This window comes from Phocoena sinus, chromosome 12 (assembly GCF_008692025.1).
Source record: "Phocoena sinus isolate mPhoSin1 chromosome 12, mPhoSin1.pri, whole genome shotgun sequence".
NCBI classification, from domain to species: Eukaryota; Metazoa; Chordata; class Mammalia; order Artiodactyla; family Phocoenidae; genus Phocoena; species Phocoena sinus.
The window spans coordinates 11,465,568-11,483,371 of NC_045774.1; positions in this window are offsets into that span (position 1 = coordinate 11,465,568).

Here is a 17,804-nt window from a genome sequence, read left to right on the forward strand (position 1 = left end):
CTCTAATGTGGGTCAGCCTTATTTAATTAGTTAAAGAGCTGAATTCAACAAAAACGTTGACCCCCCGCCCCCCCACAGAAAAGAATTCTTCCTGACATTCCTGACAGCCTTCAAACTGGGACATCAGATTTTTCTTGCCTTCAGACTGGAACTGAAACACGAGCTCTCCCTGTGTCTCAAGGCTGCTGGCCTTGGGACCAGAGCTACATCATCAGCTCTCCTGGTTCTCAGGCCTTTAGACTCAGACTGGACCTTACATCATCAGCTCCCCTGGGCTCCCAACGGGCCAACTCACCCTGTAGATCTTGGAACTTGCCAGCCTCCATAATCATGTGAGCCAATTCCTTATACATGCAGTATATGGTTCTATTTCTATGGAGAATGCTGAATAATACAATTATAAAGATTTCTAATAAATTTTTCTAATGCAGTTTCTCATTCTGTTTTTATGTTAACCCACTGTGTAAAGAATGAGAATAAAAGTTTTTCTATTTCTTTAATTTTGTATCTATATGAGATGATGGATGCTCACTAAACTTGTGTAATCATTTCATGATGTATGTGAGTCAAATCATTATGCTATACACCTTAAACTTATACAGTTTTGTATGTCAATTACATCTTAATAAAGCTGGAAGAAAAAATAGAATTAAAAAAAAAGAATGAGAAAAGTGAATTACTATACCAGCTCATACTGAGTACACTTTTAGGAAACATTCTGTTTTTGTTTGGGAGAACATCTTGATGAATTTCTAAAAGGAGAAAGTGAGAACCTATGGGAAAATACCACGGCAACAAGGCATTATGGGTAAACTGCTTTACATGAAAACAGAGATTATTTAGGCTTCTAGGAGGGGATGGTGGAGAAGGAGCGGAGAGAGGAGGAGGAAGAGAGAGAAGTCCAAGATATGAGGGAAGAGAGTCTGGGCACCTTAAGAAATAGAGGGGCCAGGAACTGGAACCAATTTAAGAACCAGACACCCAAGTTCAGTACTAAGTATTTATACGATTCTATGGCAGAATCCCGAGGTATTCCCTTCTCTTTCCAACAGAGCCCCATTCTGTTCATGCATCTGGTAGCCCTGCATTTCATGGGCCACTCCCAAGACTGACACAGGGAATGATGAGTCTAAGCCCATCACTGTAATTATACTTTTTTGTTCCTGACTAGTCTAGTTTATATTTTTTTGTTCCTGACACTAGTCTAGACATAGGCATGAGCATGTGCCAGAACCATGGCTCCTGAACAAATGGTTAATAAAGAAACACTTAACACGGGACTCACCCCTTCTTGCCTAAACATCGCTTGGACGTTGACAGATCTAAGGAAAAATTCACTGACCCTGGAACCACCCTACCATCAGGATTTCTTATGTGAGAAAAGAATTTCTTTCTGTTTTTCATTTTTACTCAGGTTTCCTGTTATTTGCAGCCAAAGGCAACATAACCGAAAGAGAGTGACTTGTCAGTAACTTGATGAAAGAAATGTATAAGAACGAGTCAAAATAAACTTACTTAATATATTCTAGACTGAAAATTTTATTACTCATAAAACAATTTTTTTCTGGCAATCCCCCATGTTATCTATCACACAATTTGTTAATCTAGTTAAATATCCATTAGATAATAAAACTGCAAGATACTTATGTATCATTTTTAATGTTCCTGAAAAGTAAATAATGAATGGTATAAAAATCATTTTACATTGGCAACTTTATAATATCCCGTATATTGGTAGCTAATAAAATCTGTATAACGACATGAAAGTTGTCTTAACCCAAAGTATTCTGATTTAATCATTCTATACCTCTAAGTACTATTTCTCCTTTTCTTTATTAGGAGCAGAGTGTTGTTCCCATTCTATAAGCAATGTATATTTCCAAGTTTTATTAGGTCTTAGAAAGTTATAATAATTAGAAAAATAATAACATCACTGGGTTCTAAATTCTGAGCTAAATAATCTGCTTACAGTATTTCATTTCAACCTCATACCTTCCAATTTTTCAGATGAGAACCCAAGGTTTAGATTTAGAGTAACTAATTCCACGTCCTAAAAATATAACCCAGGTCTATCTATGTGAAAAGTTATGAGTTATTAAAACAGCTGATCAATCAATTTTTTAAAAGCCTCATAAACCCAGTGTAACTAGAGTTTTCTCCCAAATTGTTTTATAAGAGAATTATAAATTTTTTTATCTTAGGAAAAAAAAAAGGAATTAAAAAAGACACATATAACCTAGTCTCTTTGAAACATTTTACTAACATTGATTCGGTTATGAGATAAATGTTGGACAAAGATAATTCTAAAGTTTATTTAATATCAGTTAAAACAGAAAAACACTACAGAACTAACAGGGAAGTTTGCTATAGTTATAAAACACTATCCAGCTCCTCTGCACATCAGGAAATTCCATGATGTTCAAATTTGATATGGTCTGCAGAAGTTCACTTAGGTATTTGGTCCACTACTCATGCAGAATAGTTTCTCAACATTTTCTTTGAAATCTCTGGGGACTCAACTGTAATTATTGAACAATAAGAGGATACTTATGTGGAAAGAATACAAAAAGAAAACCTCTCAGCCTTTGTGTGAATTCTTACGAAGACATATTACTATGAGCTGTTTTAATGAATGCCAACCCTACTGCCTTACACTGAGATTTTTCTCTAATTATCAAATTGATTATGACAAAACTCAACTTCATAGGAATATATTTATTGCAAAATATCTTATATAAATGGGTCCTGAACTATTTGTGTGATGAGGTATAAATGTCCCATATTCAAGAATGCTCTCTTCTTTCCACAATAGTAAGAACTATTCTGTTCATCTGATTCGAAATAATTTTTGTGCTAAATGCATAGAATTCAAAGTTAAAACTGAGTTCCCAATTTTTATTTTCAACATTTTTAATAAAAGGAGCAGTACAGTTTTATCAGAAAAAGAAAATTTTGACATAGGTATAAACCTGTCAAAAGAATAAAATTAACTTGGTTAGATAGAATTTGTATTTGGTAAGTGCATGCTGGTTATTAGAGATCATTATTTCCTTGTCCAGATTCTCACAATTAATCCCTTTACTCTGAACATAAAATCTTGCTCATATATAACCACCAGCCAAAAAGATTACAAGAAACCACAAAATAATAAAACGTATAATTCACAAAAATAAATTTGAAAATAGAAAACCTGATGCTATCAAAGCAATTGATCATAGGCTAGAGAAACACATACATATTTTGAAATATGTCTGGGACCACATACTTTCATCTCTTCTCCCTCATAGAAACTCAATAAAATGACAGTTAAAGGCATAAAACCCTGTAAAACTATAAGAACCAAGAGAAGAAACGACACAACAGTAAATAAAACTATCATTTGGAAGATAAAAAGTAGATGACTTAGTAAAATCTAGGAATCTATAACCTAAGAGCTTACAGAATAGAATATCAATGAGAAGTGTGCCAATATACCCAACAGGAACCTGAAAAGCTCAGGGTATGGAAGAACCAGGAAATGTGCAGGGTAAAGATGATACCTCTCTGTTAAAACTGGGGTACTAGTTAAAAGTATGTATATGGCTAGTTAGACCCCTAAGTATCCCCTCATCCTGCACATTCAGGGACAGCCCTTTTTCCCCAATATGCACAAGGGAACAGAGGAAACTAAAATTCAATTAAACAAAATCAGAGGGAAACAGACTCCTGTATACCAGGCAAGAACAGTATTGAGGAATGGAGAGCAAAATAGAAGGACTAAGTGAAATTCTAAATATGAGACAGTAGAACTTAATCCTTGTCTCCCACACTGCTCTAAGAAATGGAATAAGACATAAAGAAAGAGCACTTGGAGATTGAAAATATACTGAAAATAAATTTTCAATAGTAGGGAAAAGTCTTGGAAATCTGCCATAAAGGAAAAGAAAAAGACATATGTAGACAATAAGATAGAAAAAGTGAAAATTAGATGATCACACCAAGGAGTCCACAATTTGATTGGTAAAAATTCTAGAAATAAATAGAGAAAAATGCAGGGGAAGAAATTGTTAAAGAAAATACAAGAAATTTTCCTGTACAATTGAAATAACTTCCCAATATAAAGAAAAAGGAAGCCCACACTAAAGGTACATAATAAAATTTTATAACACTTTTAGAATATTTGCTTTTTCTTTCAGTTTCTAGAGAGAAACAAAAGATACACAAAGAACCAAGAATTTTAAAAGTCTGCAGAATAATCTTCATAGCATCTTTATTCATAAAGTAAAAAACTGGAAATAATCCAGATTTCCATGATGTCCACCAGCAGTAGCACTAAATCCAGCAAATAAAAAATTGAGCTACTGCTACATGTCGCAACATAGATGGATATCAGAAACATAATGTTGTGCACAATAAACCAAACACAGAAGATTATGTGCTATATGATTCCATTTATGTGACGTTTAAGAACAGGCAAAGTCAGAACAGCATTTAGGTTCAGGAGTCAAGAATAATTTACTGTAAAGGACACAGGGAGCCTTCTGGGGTGGCTGGAAATGTTCTCTGTAACCTTGATCTCAATAGATGGCTCTTTCCATATTAAAACTCCATCAAGGTCGGCGGGAAGATGGCGGAAGAGTAAGACGTGGAGATCGCCTTCCTCCTCACGGATACACCAGAAATACATCTACGCGTGGAACAACTCCTACAGAACACCTACTGAAGGCTGGCAGAAGACCTCAGAGCTCCCAAAAGGCAAGAAACTCCCCACGTACCTGGGTAGGGCAAAAGAAAAAAGAAAAAACAGAGACAAAAGAATAAGGACGGCACCTGCACCAGTGGGAGGGAGCTGTGAAGGAGGAAAAGTTTCCACACACTAGGAAGCCCCTCCGCGGGCGGAGACTGCGGGAGGCGGAGGGGGGAGCTTCGGGACCGCGGAGTGGTGCACAGCGACGGGTGTGGAGGGCAAAGCGGGGAGATTCCTGCACAGACGATAGGTGCCGACCGGCACTCACCAACCCGAGAGGCTTGTCTGCTCACCCGCCGGGGCGGGCGGGGCTGCGAGCTGAGGCTCGGGTTTCGGTTTTGGACGGAGCGCAGGGAGAGGACTGGAGTTGGCGGCTTGAGCATAGCCTGAAGGGGTTGGTGCGCCACGACTAGCCGGGAGGGAGTTCGGGGAAAAGCCTGCACCGGCCGAAGAGGCAAGAGACTTTTTCTTCCCTCTTTGTTTCCTGGTGCGCGAGGAGAGGGGTTTAAGAGCGCTGCTTAAAGGATCTCCAGAGACGGGCGCGAGCCGCGGCTGAGGGCGCGAGCCCCCGAGACGGGCGCGAGCCGCGGCGGGAAGCGCGAGCCCCAGAGACGGGCGCGAGCCGCGGCTGAAACCGCGGACCCCAGAGACGGGCGGGAGACGCTGGGGCTGCTGCTGCCGCCACCAGGGGGGCTGTGTGCGAGCACAGGTCACTCTCCGCGCCCCTCTTCCGCGGAGCCTGTGCAGGCCGCCACTGCCAGGTTCCCGGGATCCAGGGACAACTTCCCCGGGAGTACGCACGGCGGGTCTCAGGCTGGTGCAGCGTCACGCCGGCCTCTGCCGCAGCGTCACGCCGCCTCTGCCGCCGCAGGCCCGCCCCGCACGCAGTGCCCCGCCTTCCCCCATCCCCCAACCCCCGGCCTGAGTGAGTCGGAGGCCCCGAATCAGCGGCTCCTTTAACCCCGTCCTGTCTGAGCAAAAAAACAGACGCCCTCCAGCGATCTGCGCGCAGGGGCAGGGCCGGGTACAAAGCTGAGCTCCTGTGAGCTGTGAGAGCAGGGAGGAGAGGGGGAGGTCACTCCCGGCAGCCGTGGAGGCGGCGGATTGAAGCTCCACAATCAACTTGATGTGCCCTGCATTGTGGAATACCTGAATAGACAGGGAGTGATCCCAAATTGAAGAGGGGGAATTTAGGAGCGAGATCTGTGATTTTTTTCCCTTTTCCTCTTTTTGTGAATGTGTGCGTGTATGCTTCTGTGTGAGATCTTGTCTGTATACTCTTGCTTCCACCATTTGTCCTAGGGCTCTATCCGCCCATGGTTTTTTTTAAAAAAAATTTTTTTTTCTCAATAATTAATTTTAATTGTAATAACTTTATTGTACTTTACCTTCATTCTTTCTTTCTTTCTTTCCTTCCTTCCTTCCCTCCTTTAGACAACAAATCACCCCAAATTGAGGAGGTGGTCTCTGGGAGCAGGATTTATGATTTTTCCCCCTTTGCCTCTCTTTGTGAACATGTATGTGTATGCTTCTGTGTAAGATTTTCTCTGTATAGCTTTGCTTCCAACATTTGTCCTAGGGCTCTATCCGTCCATGGTTTTTTTTAAAAAAAAATTTTTTTTTCTTAATAAGTAATTTTAATTGGAATAACATTATTGCACTTTACCTTCGTTCTTTCTTTCTTTCCTTCCTTCCTTCCCTCCTTTAGACAGCGAATCACCCCAGGTTGAGGAGGTGGTCTCTGGGAGCAGGATTTATGATTTTTCCCCCTTTGCCTCTCTTTGTGAACACGTATGTGTATGCTTCTGTGTAAGATTTTCTCTGTATAGCTTTGTTTCCAACATTTGTCCTAGGGTTCTATCTGTTCTTTTTTTTTTTCTTTCTAAATATTTTTTAGTACAATAACTATATTATACTTTATTTTATTTTTACTGTATCTTCTTTCTTTCTTTTTTCCTTCTTTCCCTCCTTCCTTCCTCCCTTCCTCCCTCCCTCCCTCCCTCCTTTCTTTCCTTCTTTGCTTCTTTCTTCCTTCCTTCCTTTCCTCCTTTCCTCCTTTCCTTCTTTCTTTCCTCAAACTTCTACTAATTCTCTCTATATTTTCTCCTTCTTTCCCTCCTTCCTTCCTTCCTTCCCCCCTCCCTCCCTTTCTTTCCTTCTTTCCTTCTTTCTTCCTTCCTTCCTTTCCTCCTTTCCTTCTTTCTTTCCTCATACTTCTACTAATTCTCTCTACATTTTCTTCTTCTTTCCCTCCTACCTTCCTTCCTTCCTCCCTCCCTCCCTCCTTTCTTTCCTTCTTTGCTTCTTTCTTCCTTCCTTCCTTTCCTCCTTTCCCTCTTTCTTTCCTCATACTTCTACTAATTCTCTCTACATTTTCTCCTTCTTTCCCTCCTTCCTTCCTTCCTTCCTCCCTCCCTCCCTCCTTTCTTTCCTTCTTTGCTTCTTTCTTCCTTCCTTCCTTTCCTCCTTTCCTTCTTTCTTTCCTCATACTTCTAATAATTCTCTCTACTATTCCTCCCTTTTATTCTGAGCCGTGTGGATGAAAGGCTCTTGGTGCTCCAGCCCAGGAGGCAGGGCTCTGCCTCTGAGGTAGGAGAGCCAACTTCAGGACACTGATCAACAAGAGACCTCCCAGCTCCACATAATATTAAACGGTGGAAATCTCCCAGAGACCTCCATCTTAACACCAGCACCCAGCTTCACTCAACGACCAGCAAGCCACAGTGCTGGACAACCTATGCCAAACAACTAGCAAAACAGGAACACAACCCCACCCATTAGCAGAGAGGCTGCCTAAAATCATAACAAGGCCACAGACACCCCAAAACACACCACCAGACGTGAACCTGCCCACCAGAGAGACAAGATCCAGCCTCATCCAGCAGAACCCAGGCACTAGTCCCCTCCACCAGGAAGCCTACACAACCCGCTGAAACAACCTTAGCCACTGGAGACAGACATCAAAAACAACGGGAACTACGAACGTGCAGCCTGCAAAAAGGAGACCCCAAACACAGTAAGATAAGCAAAATGAGAAGACAGAAAAACACACAGCAGATGAAGGAGCAAGATAAAAACCCACCAGACCTAACAAATGAAGAGGAAATAGGCAGTCTACCTGAAAAAGAATTCAGAATAATGATAGTAAGGATGATCCGAAATCTTGGAAGTAGAATGGACAAAATGCAAGAAACAGTTAACAAGGACCTACAAGAACTAAAGATGAAACAAGCAACGATGAACAACGCAATAAATGAAATTAAAAGTACTCTAGATAGGATCAATAGCAGAATAACTGAGGCAGAAGAACGGATAAGTGACCTGGAAGATAAAGTAGTAGAAATAACTACTGCAGAGCAGAATAAAGAAAAAAGAATGAAAAGAACTGAGGACAGTCTCAGAGAGCTCTGGGACAACATTAAACGCACCAACATTCGAATTATAGGAGTTCCAGAAGAAGAAGAAAAAAAGAAAGGGACTGAGAAAATATTTGAAGAGATTATAGTTGAAAACTTCCCTAATATGGGAAAGGAAATAGTTAATCAAGTCCAGGAAGCACAGAGAGTCCCATACAGGATAAATACAAGGAGAAATACGCCAAGACACATACTAATCAAACTATCAAAAATTAAATACAAAGAAAGCATATTAAAAGCAGCAAGGGAAAAACAACAAATAACACACAAGGGAATCCCCATAAGGTTAACAGCTGATCTCTCAGCAGAAACCCTACAAGCCAGAAGGGAGTGGCAGGACATACTGAAAGTGATGAAGGAGAAAAACCTGCAACCAAGACTACTCTACCCAGCAAGGATCTCATTCAGATTTCATGGAGAAATTAAAACCTTTACAGACAAGCAAAAGCTGAGAGAGTTCAGCACCACCAAACCAGCTTTACAACAAATGCTAAAGGAACTTCTCTAGATAAGAAATGCAAAAGAAGGAAACAACCTATAATAACGAACCCAAAACAATATAGAAAATGGGAATAGGAACATACATATCGATAATTACCTTAAATGTAAATGGACTAAATGCTCCCACCAAAAGACACAGATTGGCTGAATGGATACAAAAACAAGACACTTATATATGCTGTCTACAAGAGACCCACCTCAGACCTAGAGACACATACAGACTGAAAGTAAGGGGATGGAAAAAGATATTCCATGCAAATGGAAACCAAAAGAAAGCTGGAGTAGCAATTCTCATATCAGACAAAATAGACTTTAAAATAAGGACTATTAAAAGGGACAAAGAAGGACACTACATAATGATCAAGGGATCGATCCAAGAAGAAGATATAACAACTGTAAATATTTATGCACCCAACATAGGAGCACCTCAATACATAAGGCAAATACTAACAACCATAAAAGGGGAGATCAACAGTAACACATTCATAGTAGGGGACTTTAACACCCCACTTTCACCCATGGACAGATCATCCAAAATGAAAATAAATAAGGAAACACAAGCTTTAAATGATACATTAAACAAGATGGACTTAATTGGTATTTATAGGACACTCCATCCAAAAACAACACAATACACATTTTTCTCAAGTGCTCATGGAACATTCTCCAGGATAGATCATATCTTGGGTCACAAATCAAGCCTTGGTAAATTTAAGAAAACTGCAATTGTATCAAGTATCTTTTCTGACCACAATGCCATGAGACTAGATATCAATTACAGGAAAAGATCTGTAAAATATACAAACACATGGAGGCTAAACAATACACTACTTAATAATGAAGTGATCACTGAAGAAATCAAAGAGGAAATAAAAAAATACCTAGAAACAAATGACAATGGAGACACAACGACCCAAAACCTATGGGATGCAGCAAAAGCAGTTCTAAGGGGGAAGTTTATAGCAATACAAGCCCACCTTAAGAAGCAGGAAACATCTCGAATAAACAACCTAACCTTGCACCTCAAGCAATTAGAGAAAGAAGAACAAAAAAGCCCCAAAGCTAGCAGAAGGAAAGAAATCATAAAAATCAGATCAGAAATAAATGAAAAAGAAATGAAGGAAACGATAGCAAAGATCAATAAAACTAAAAGCTGGTTCTTTGAGAAGATAAACAAAATAGATAAACCACTAGCCAGACTCATCAAGAAAAAAAGGGAGAAGACTCAAATCAATAGAATTAGAAATGAGAAAGGAGAAATAACAACTGACACTGCAGAAATAAAAAAAATCATGAGAGATTACTACAAGCAACTCTATGCCAATAAAATGGACAATCTGGAAGAAATGGACAAATTCTTAGAAATGCACAACCTGCCAAGACTGAATCAGGAAGAAATAGAAAATATGAACAGACCAATCACAAGCACTGAAATTGAAACTGTGATTAAAAATCTTCCAACAAATAAAAGCCCAGGACCAGATGGCTTCACAGGTGAATTCTATCAAACGTTTAGAGAAGAGCTAACACCTATCCTTCTCAAACTCTTCCAAAATATAGCAGAGGGAGGAACACTCCCAAATTCCTTCTACGAGGCCACCATCACCTTGATACCAAAACCAGACAAGGATGTCACAAAGAAAGAAAACTACAGGCCAATATCACTGATGAACATAGATGCAAAAATCCTCAACAAAATACTAGCAAACAGAATCCAACAGCACATTAAAAGGATCATACACCATGATCAAGTGGGGTTTATTCCAGGAATGCAGGGATTCTTCAATATACGCAAATCTATCAATGTGATAAACCATATTAACAAATTGAAGGAGAAAAACCATATGATCATCTCAATAGATGCAGAGAAAGCTTTCGACAAAATTCAACACCCATTTATGATAAAAACCCTCCAGAAAGTAGGCATAGAGGGAACTTTCCTCAACATAATAAAGGCCATATATGACAAGCCCACAGCAAACATCATCCTTAATGGTGAAAAACTGAAAGCATTTCCACTAAGATCAGGAACAAGACAAGGTTGCCCACTCTCACCACTCTTATTCAACATAGTTTTGGAAGTTTTAGCCACAGCAATCAGAGAAGAAAAGGAAATAAAAGGAATCCACATCGGAAAAGAAGAAGTAAAGCTGTCACTGTTTGCAGATGACATGATACTATACATAGAGAATCCTAAAGATGCTACCAGAAAACTACTAGAGCTAATCAATGAATTTGGTAAAGTAGCAGGATACAAAATTAATGCACAGAAATCTCTGGCATTCCTATATACTAATGATGAAAAATCTGAAAGTGAAATCAAGAAAACACTCCCATTTACCATTGCAACAAAAAGAATAAAATATCTAGGAATAAACCTACCTAAGGATACGAAAGACCTGTATGCAGAAAATTATAAGACACTGATGAAAGAAATTAAAGATGATACAAATAGATGGAGAGATATACCATGTTCTTGGATGGGAAGAATCAACATTGTGAAAATGACTCTACTACCCAAAGCAATCTACAGATTCAATGCAATCCCTATCAAACTACCACTGGCATTTTTCACAGAACTAGAACAAAAAATTTCGCAATTTGTATGGAAACACAAAAGACCCCGAATAGCCAAAGCAATCTTGAGAACGAAAAAAGGAGCTGGAGGAATCAGGCTCCCTGACTTCAGACTATACTACAAAGCAACAGTAATTAAGACAGTATGGTACTGGCACAAAAACAGAAAGATAGATCAGTGGAACAGGATAGAAAGCCCAGAGATAAACCCACGCACATATGGACACCTTATCTTTGATAAAGGAGGCAGGAATGTACAGTGGAGAAAGGACAGCCTCTTCAATAAATGGTGCTGGGAAAACTGGACAGGTACATGTAAAAGTATGAGATTAGATCACTCCCTAACACCATACACAAAAATAAGCTCAAAATGGATTAAAGACCTAAATGTAAGGCCAGAAACTATCAAACTCTTAGAGGAAAACATAGGAAGAACACTCTATGACATAAATCACAGCAAGATCCTTTCTGACCCACCTCCTAGAGTAATGGAAATAAAAACAAAAATAAACAAATGGGACCTAATGAAACTTCAAAGCTTTTGCACAGCAAAGGAAACCATAATCAAGACCAAAAGACAACCCTCAGAATGGGAGAAAACATTTGCAAATGAAGCAACTGAAAAAGGATTAATCTCCAAAATTTACAAGCAGCTCATGCAGCTCAATAACAAAAAAACAAACAACCCCATCCAAAAATGGGCAGAAGACCTAAACAGACATTTCTCCAAAGAAGATATACAGAATGCCAACAAACACATGAAAGAATGCTCAACATCATTAATCATTAGAGAAATGCAAATCAAAACTACAATGAGATATCATCTCACACCAGTCAGAATGGCCATCATCAAAAAATCTAGAAACAATAAATGCTGGAGAGGGTGTGGAGAAAAGGGGACACTCTTGCACTGCTGGTGGGAATGTGAATTGGTTCAGCCACTATGGAGAACAGTATGGAGGTTCCTTAAAAAACTACAAATAGAATTACCATATGACCCAGCAATCCCACTACTGGGCATATACCCTGAGAAAACCAAAATTCAAAAAGAGTCATGTACCAAAATGTTCATTGCAGCTCTATTTACAATAGCCCGGAGATGGAAAGAACCTAAGCGCCCATCATCGGACGAATGGATAAAGAAGATGTGGCACATATACACAATGGAATATTACTCAGCCTTAAAAAGAAATGAAATTGAGATATTTGTAATGAGATGGATAGACCTAGAGTCTGTCATACAGAGTGAAGTAAGTCAGAAAGACAAAGACAAATACCGTATGCTAACACATATATATGGAATTTAAGGGGAAAAAATGTCATGAAGAACCTAGGGATAAGACAGGAATAGAGGCGCAGACCTACTGGAGAACGGACTTGAGGATATGGGGAGGGGGAAGGGTGAGTTTTGACAGGGCGAGAGAGAGTCATGGACATATACACACTAACAAACGTAGTAAGGTAGATAGCTAGGGGGAAGCAGCCGCAAGGCACAGGGATATTAGCTCGGGGCTTTGGGACCGCCTGGAGGGGTGGGAGGGGGAGAGTGGGAGGGAGGGAGACGCAAGAGGGAAGACACATGGGAGCACATGTATATGTATAGCTGATTCACTTTGTTATAAATCAGAAACTAACACACCATTGTAAAGCAATTATACCCCAATAAAGATGTTAAAAAAAAAAAAAAAAAAAAAAACTCCATCAAGTTCTATATTTAAGATGAGTGTACTTCATATAGTACATACCTCCATAAACTTGTTTTTAAAAAAACGAACAAACTTGTTTTTTTAAATTGAACAAAAAATAAGAAAGGCATTAAATTTTAACATATCACTGAAAACTAGAAGGTAGACTAGTGTATTCAAAATCCTGAGAGAAAGAAATTTTCAATTTAGAATTCTATACCCATCAAAACTATCGATTAATACAAAACATGGAAATCCTCAAATATTATTGATACTTCCCATGTACTTTCCCTTAGGAAAATTCCGGAGGACGTGCTTCACAAAAATTTAGTAATTAATCAAAAAGGAGAAAGACTCAAGATCCAAGAAACAATATCAACACAGGACAAAGTTAAGGAGTTTCCCCAAATGATAGAAAAATGAAGTATCAGAATGATAGCTGTGTCACAGGTCTGGGATATGCTGTTGTCCTGATTAGAATGGGAGGCTAGGAGAAGTAGCCAGAGAAAGGATATGGAAGAGAGAATTTTCCTGATTTGTTGATCATGGAGTATTGGAGAATAATTGGCACTAGGTAACTAAGCCAAAAAAAAAAAAGTTTTAATGAGGCAATAATATTCCTCTTTCCTCCTTACAAAAAGAACTTGGAAAGAAGAAAAGAAAAACATAGTATACAACCTGGATCAAGAGTGAAAAATATTAAATAGTCATAATATAAATATTAAACATTGATTTAAACGAAAAAAGGTAACTATCAATATTCTGGTAAAGTAAGCAATGAGAAAATGAGGGTAAGTGTAATTAAATCCACATCTACCCATTGATTATGGACAATCAATTTGTAGTTATTAAATAAACGAGAAAAAGTGGCAGTTTAAACACACTATTTTGAAATATTAAGATAAAAACAAAAATTGAAAGTAGTTGCCTTGGGGAACATGGTTAAAGAAATGTGGAAAAGTATTGTTGTTTTTGCTTATTGGCCTTTAAGCATTATTTGACTCTTAAAATGTTAATATAATAGTTATGTGGACTTCCCCGGTGGTACAGTGGTTAAGAATCCGCCTGCCAATGCGGTTCAAGCCCTGGTCCGGGAAGATCCCACATGCCACGGAGCAACTAAGCCCGTGCGCCACAACTACTGAGCCTGTGTTCTAGAGCCCACGAGCCACAACTACTGAGCCCATGTGCCACAACTACTGAAGTCTACATGCCTAGAGCCTGTGCTCCGCAACAAGAGAAGCCACCACAATGAGAAGCCCGCGCACCGCAACCAAGAGTAGTCCCCACTCGCTGCAACCAGAGAAAGCCTGCACTCAGCAACGAAGACCCAACGCAGCCAAAAATAAATAAATAAATTTATTAAAAAAAATAATAATAGTTATCAGAAGATAAAAATACAAATGAAAAAGTGAAAACTAATTTTTGAAAGGGGTAAAGAGGGCTTTACCAAACAGTTTTATGGGTGAGTTATATAAATTCAGTTGGAACAAAGCCTTTTGTTATTTGAACTATTTCAGCTACATTATTTGAACTATTTCAAATATGGTAAGAAAATACAGTAAGCTTTCTAATTCATCCTGATAGCAAACCTCCGAAAGAAAATTATAGAAAATTTCAATTATGAATATAGATACAAATTTAAAATAAAGTATTAAAAAATTAAGTCCAGAATTACATAGTAATAATATACTATAACTAAAAAGGATTTATTCCAGATGATTCAACATCAGCATTTGATGCTGTTTATTGCATTTAAAACTTAAAAAGAAAAACTCATGTGATTATAACCCCATGAAGAATATGTGTTAGATAAAACTCAACAGCACCTTCTTAATAAAAAAAAAAAAGTAAAATAAAAGTCAAAGAATAGTTTCTAAACATAATAAGGAATATTTTCCAGAAACTAATAGCAAATGTATTAAAAGAAATACATTGCTGTGATATCAGAAATCAGAACAGGGATACCCATTAAGCGGTATTATTATTTAACACTGTTTAAGGGTCCAGCTAATAAGATGAGAGAAAAAAGTCCTATAAATATAGTAAAGCTAGAGGAAAGAAATAATCACTATTTGCAGCTAGGACTATATCTAGAAAATCTAACACTCAAAATCTATTACTATTAATGATATGGTTAATAAGGTGACATTGGGAGATAGGCCTTCATGGGTCTCATGTTTTTGCATGTCTTGAAAATAGAGGCTCTGACAGCTCTTGTTGCAGACTATCTTTTCAAGGATGGGTGTATAGCAACCAGCCTTGGAAGATAGAGATGATATTTCTCTGGCGCAAAGAGCAGGTCTGCTTACTGTCAAATAAAATAAAAATAATATCTCTCTCCAGAGCAAAGGTCAAGTAGGTTTGCTTGCTGCTCATTATAAAACTTTGAGTTCCCTAAGCTCAGCCTTGCTCAGCTGTGATGCGAACCCACTGCGTACAGCATCCACCTGGGCCAATCCAGGTCTCCCCTGTGGGACGTGAGGAGAATGGAGGACTGATGTGCACAGAAAGCCCATGCTGCTTACTGTGCTGTGACTAATAAGTCCTTTGCCTGTGATCCAGGAGCTAAAGTTGGAGAGACAGTGTGCGCAATGGTGGCGACGTCTGGAAGAAACAGACCGCTCATATCCAGGAGACTAGCCATCAAGACACCCAGCAAGGCATATTTTCTCCCTCTTCCTGAAGGTGTTTCAGCAAGCCTCAGTCAAACAGACTGCCCTGCTTACCCAGCAGTGTGTGAAACAGATAAAGCAAGCGTCTGACAGGGAATCTCCAACTAAAAGATGAGCAAGAATCACCGAACAGTTTATAAAAACCAGCTCCGTTACAGAAGATATCGATTTCAAGAAAATGAAAAAGTACATCTAAGAAAACATTTTGTAAGGCAAACAGTTCTTTAGAACAAGTATACTAAAGAGCCTAGTATCTGTGAGAATATTTATTTAAAAATCAAGTAAAGTGAGTTAAATTTAAAATTTATCATGAAAAGAAAATTCAATTAGGCTAAATAGTTAAATGATCAGTTAAAGAGAAAAATAATTGAGTTGGAAGACGGGGCCAACGAGTTATTTCAGAATGCCAAATAAAAGGATTAAAAGATTAAAATTATAAAGTATGAGGCAAGGGACATGGAATATAGGGTCCAGAAGTTCTGCAACCTATTTCATAGGATTTTCTGAAAGGGAGGAATAGAAAGATGGAGGATTAAAATTCTAAGAAATAATGGAAAACATTTTCCCAGAACTGAAGGAAAAAATCCTCAGATTAAAGTAGTTCCTCTAGTCTTGAGTAGAATTTAAGAACACACACACATGCACATACCCTAGACATATCATTACTGAATTTCAGGTTATTACAAATGAACAGAAAACCTTAAATACTTTAAGAAAGATAAAAATTTTTTAAATCAGATTAGCAATGTCTTCTCACCAGCAATGTAAGAAAACAAGGGAACAATATCTTCAAACTCTTAGGAAAAATAACTTAGAACCCAGGAATCTACACCAGACAAGTCACTAATCATGTGTGAATGAATCATTAAAAATAAAACTTTGTGATATAGACAAAAATTGATCAATAAAGCCCAGATCTGGATGGGAGATATGATAGTGGGAGCTGGTTTGTTTTTTGGGGGGTTTTTTTGATCTCCCAAAACCACCATGAAAACAGAGCAAAACCAAAGATGCATAAAGCTGGGTGATAAGTTATCCTATGAATCCCCCAAATTCAAGTGATAGGGACAAAATACTGCCAGCTGAGAGACTACAAATGTATCTGTGCAGGAGGAAGCAGTGGAAACATGACCAGGCTTCCCACAGACCCCCAAGCCAGGAAACACTCACTGTAAAGGTACACAGGTGGCAACCTGAGAACAGCAGCAGAAACCAGAAGGTGATCTGCAAGATCCAATTCAGAGGTGTGTGCAAAGGACCGGACCATGTCCCAGGTCGCCAAAGGTCTGATGGTGTTGGGACCATTTCGACCTTAAAACTAGTAAATCGAAGCTCCATTCCAAGACGAAGCCTTACACTGAAGAGAAATAGCTAGAAGTAAAATCCAAACTGAGCCGGGCAAGGACATTCAAAACAAAAGAAGGTGAAGGTCTATAAAAAGCTGGGAAGGAAAGCCGTGAAAGCAGACCTTGGAAAACACGAGGCAATTTTTCTCACCATTTTTTAAGAAGACAGAAGACTTCCAGAGCTGTGAATCTTAAAATAATTTATATAATAAATGAGGAACAGAAAAGAATCAGTCAAATGCCATAGAAAGTTACCATAAGCAAAAGGAAGAAAAGGACAGGATAATACCTTAATAAGCAATTCCAACATGTCAGAAGGACAAGCCCTACAGATAAAACTGTAACCTCATATTTTAGCACAAGCTATGTCAGACACTATGAAAGAACAATATAAATTCAAATTAGAAAAAAAAACCTCAGCAATGAAGATATTAAGGAAAATACTGTTGTGAAGAGGTGACATAATTCACAAAAGAATTTTTTTAATTTCTTTAAATCATATCCAAAATGAAGAATAAACTAGAAAGAACATAAGAGCTAGTGAACATAACAGATAATGTCTTAAGAGAAATAGATGGAAAAGAAGAAATTCTTTAAACCTAAAAGATACAATGAGAGAGATCAATAGGAGTTGAAAGAAATGGATGGATTGGGGCTTTGGTTAAAGAAAAGCTAACATACATATGATAAGAGTCCCCAAAGACTAAAAGTAACACTAAAACTAATTCAAGAAAAGTTTTCTGAAATATAAGATGACTTGAAACCATATCTTAAAGAGCTACCATATGTCTTTGAAGATTGGCCTAGAATGGCCAACATCAAGACATATCAGAAAGTCAGCCAGACAGACAGACAGAAAAGAGAATGAAAAAGCTATC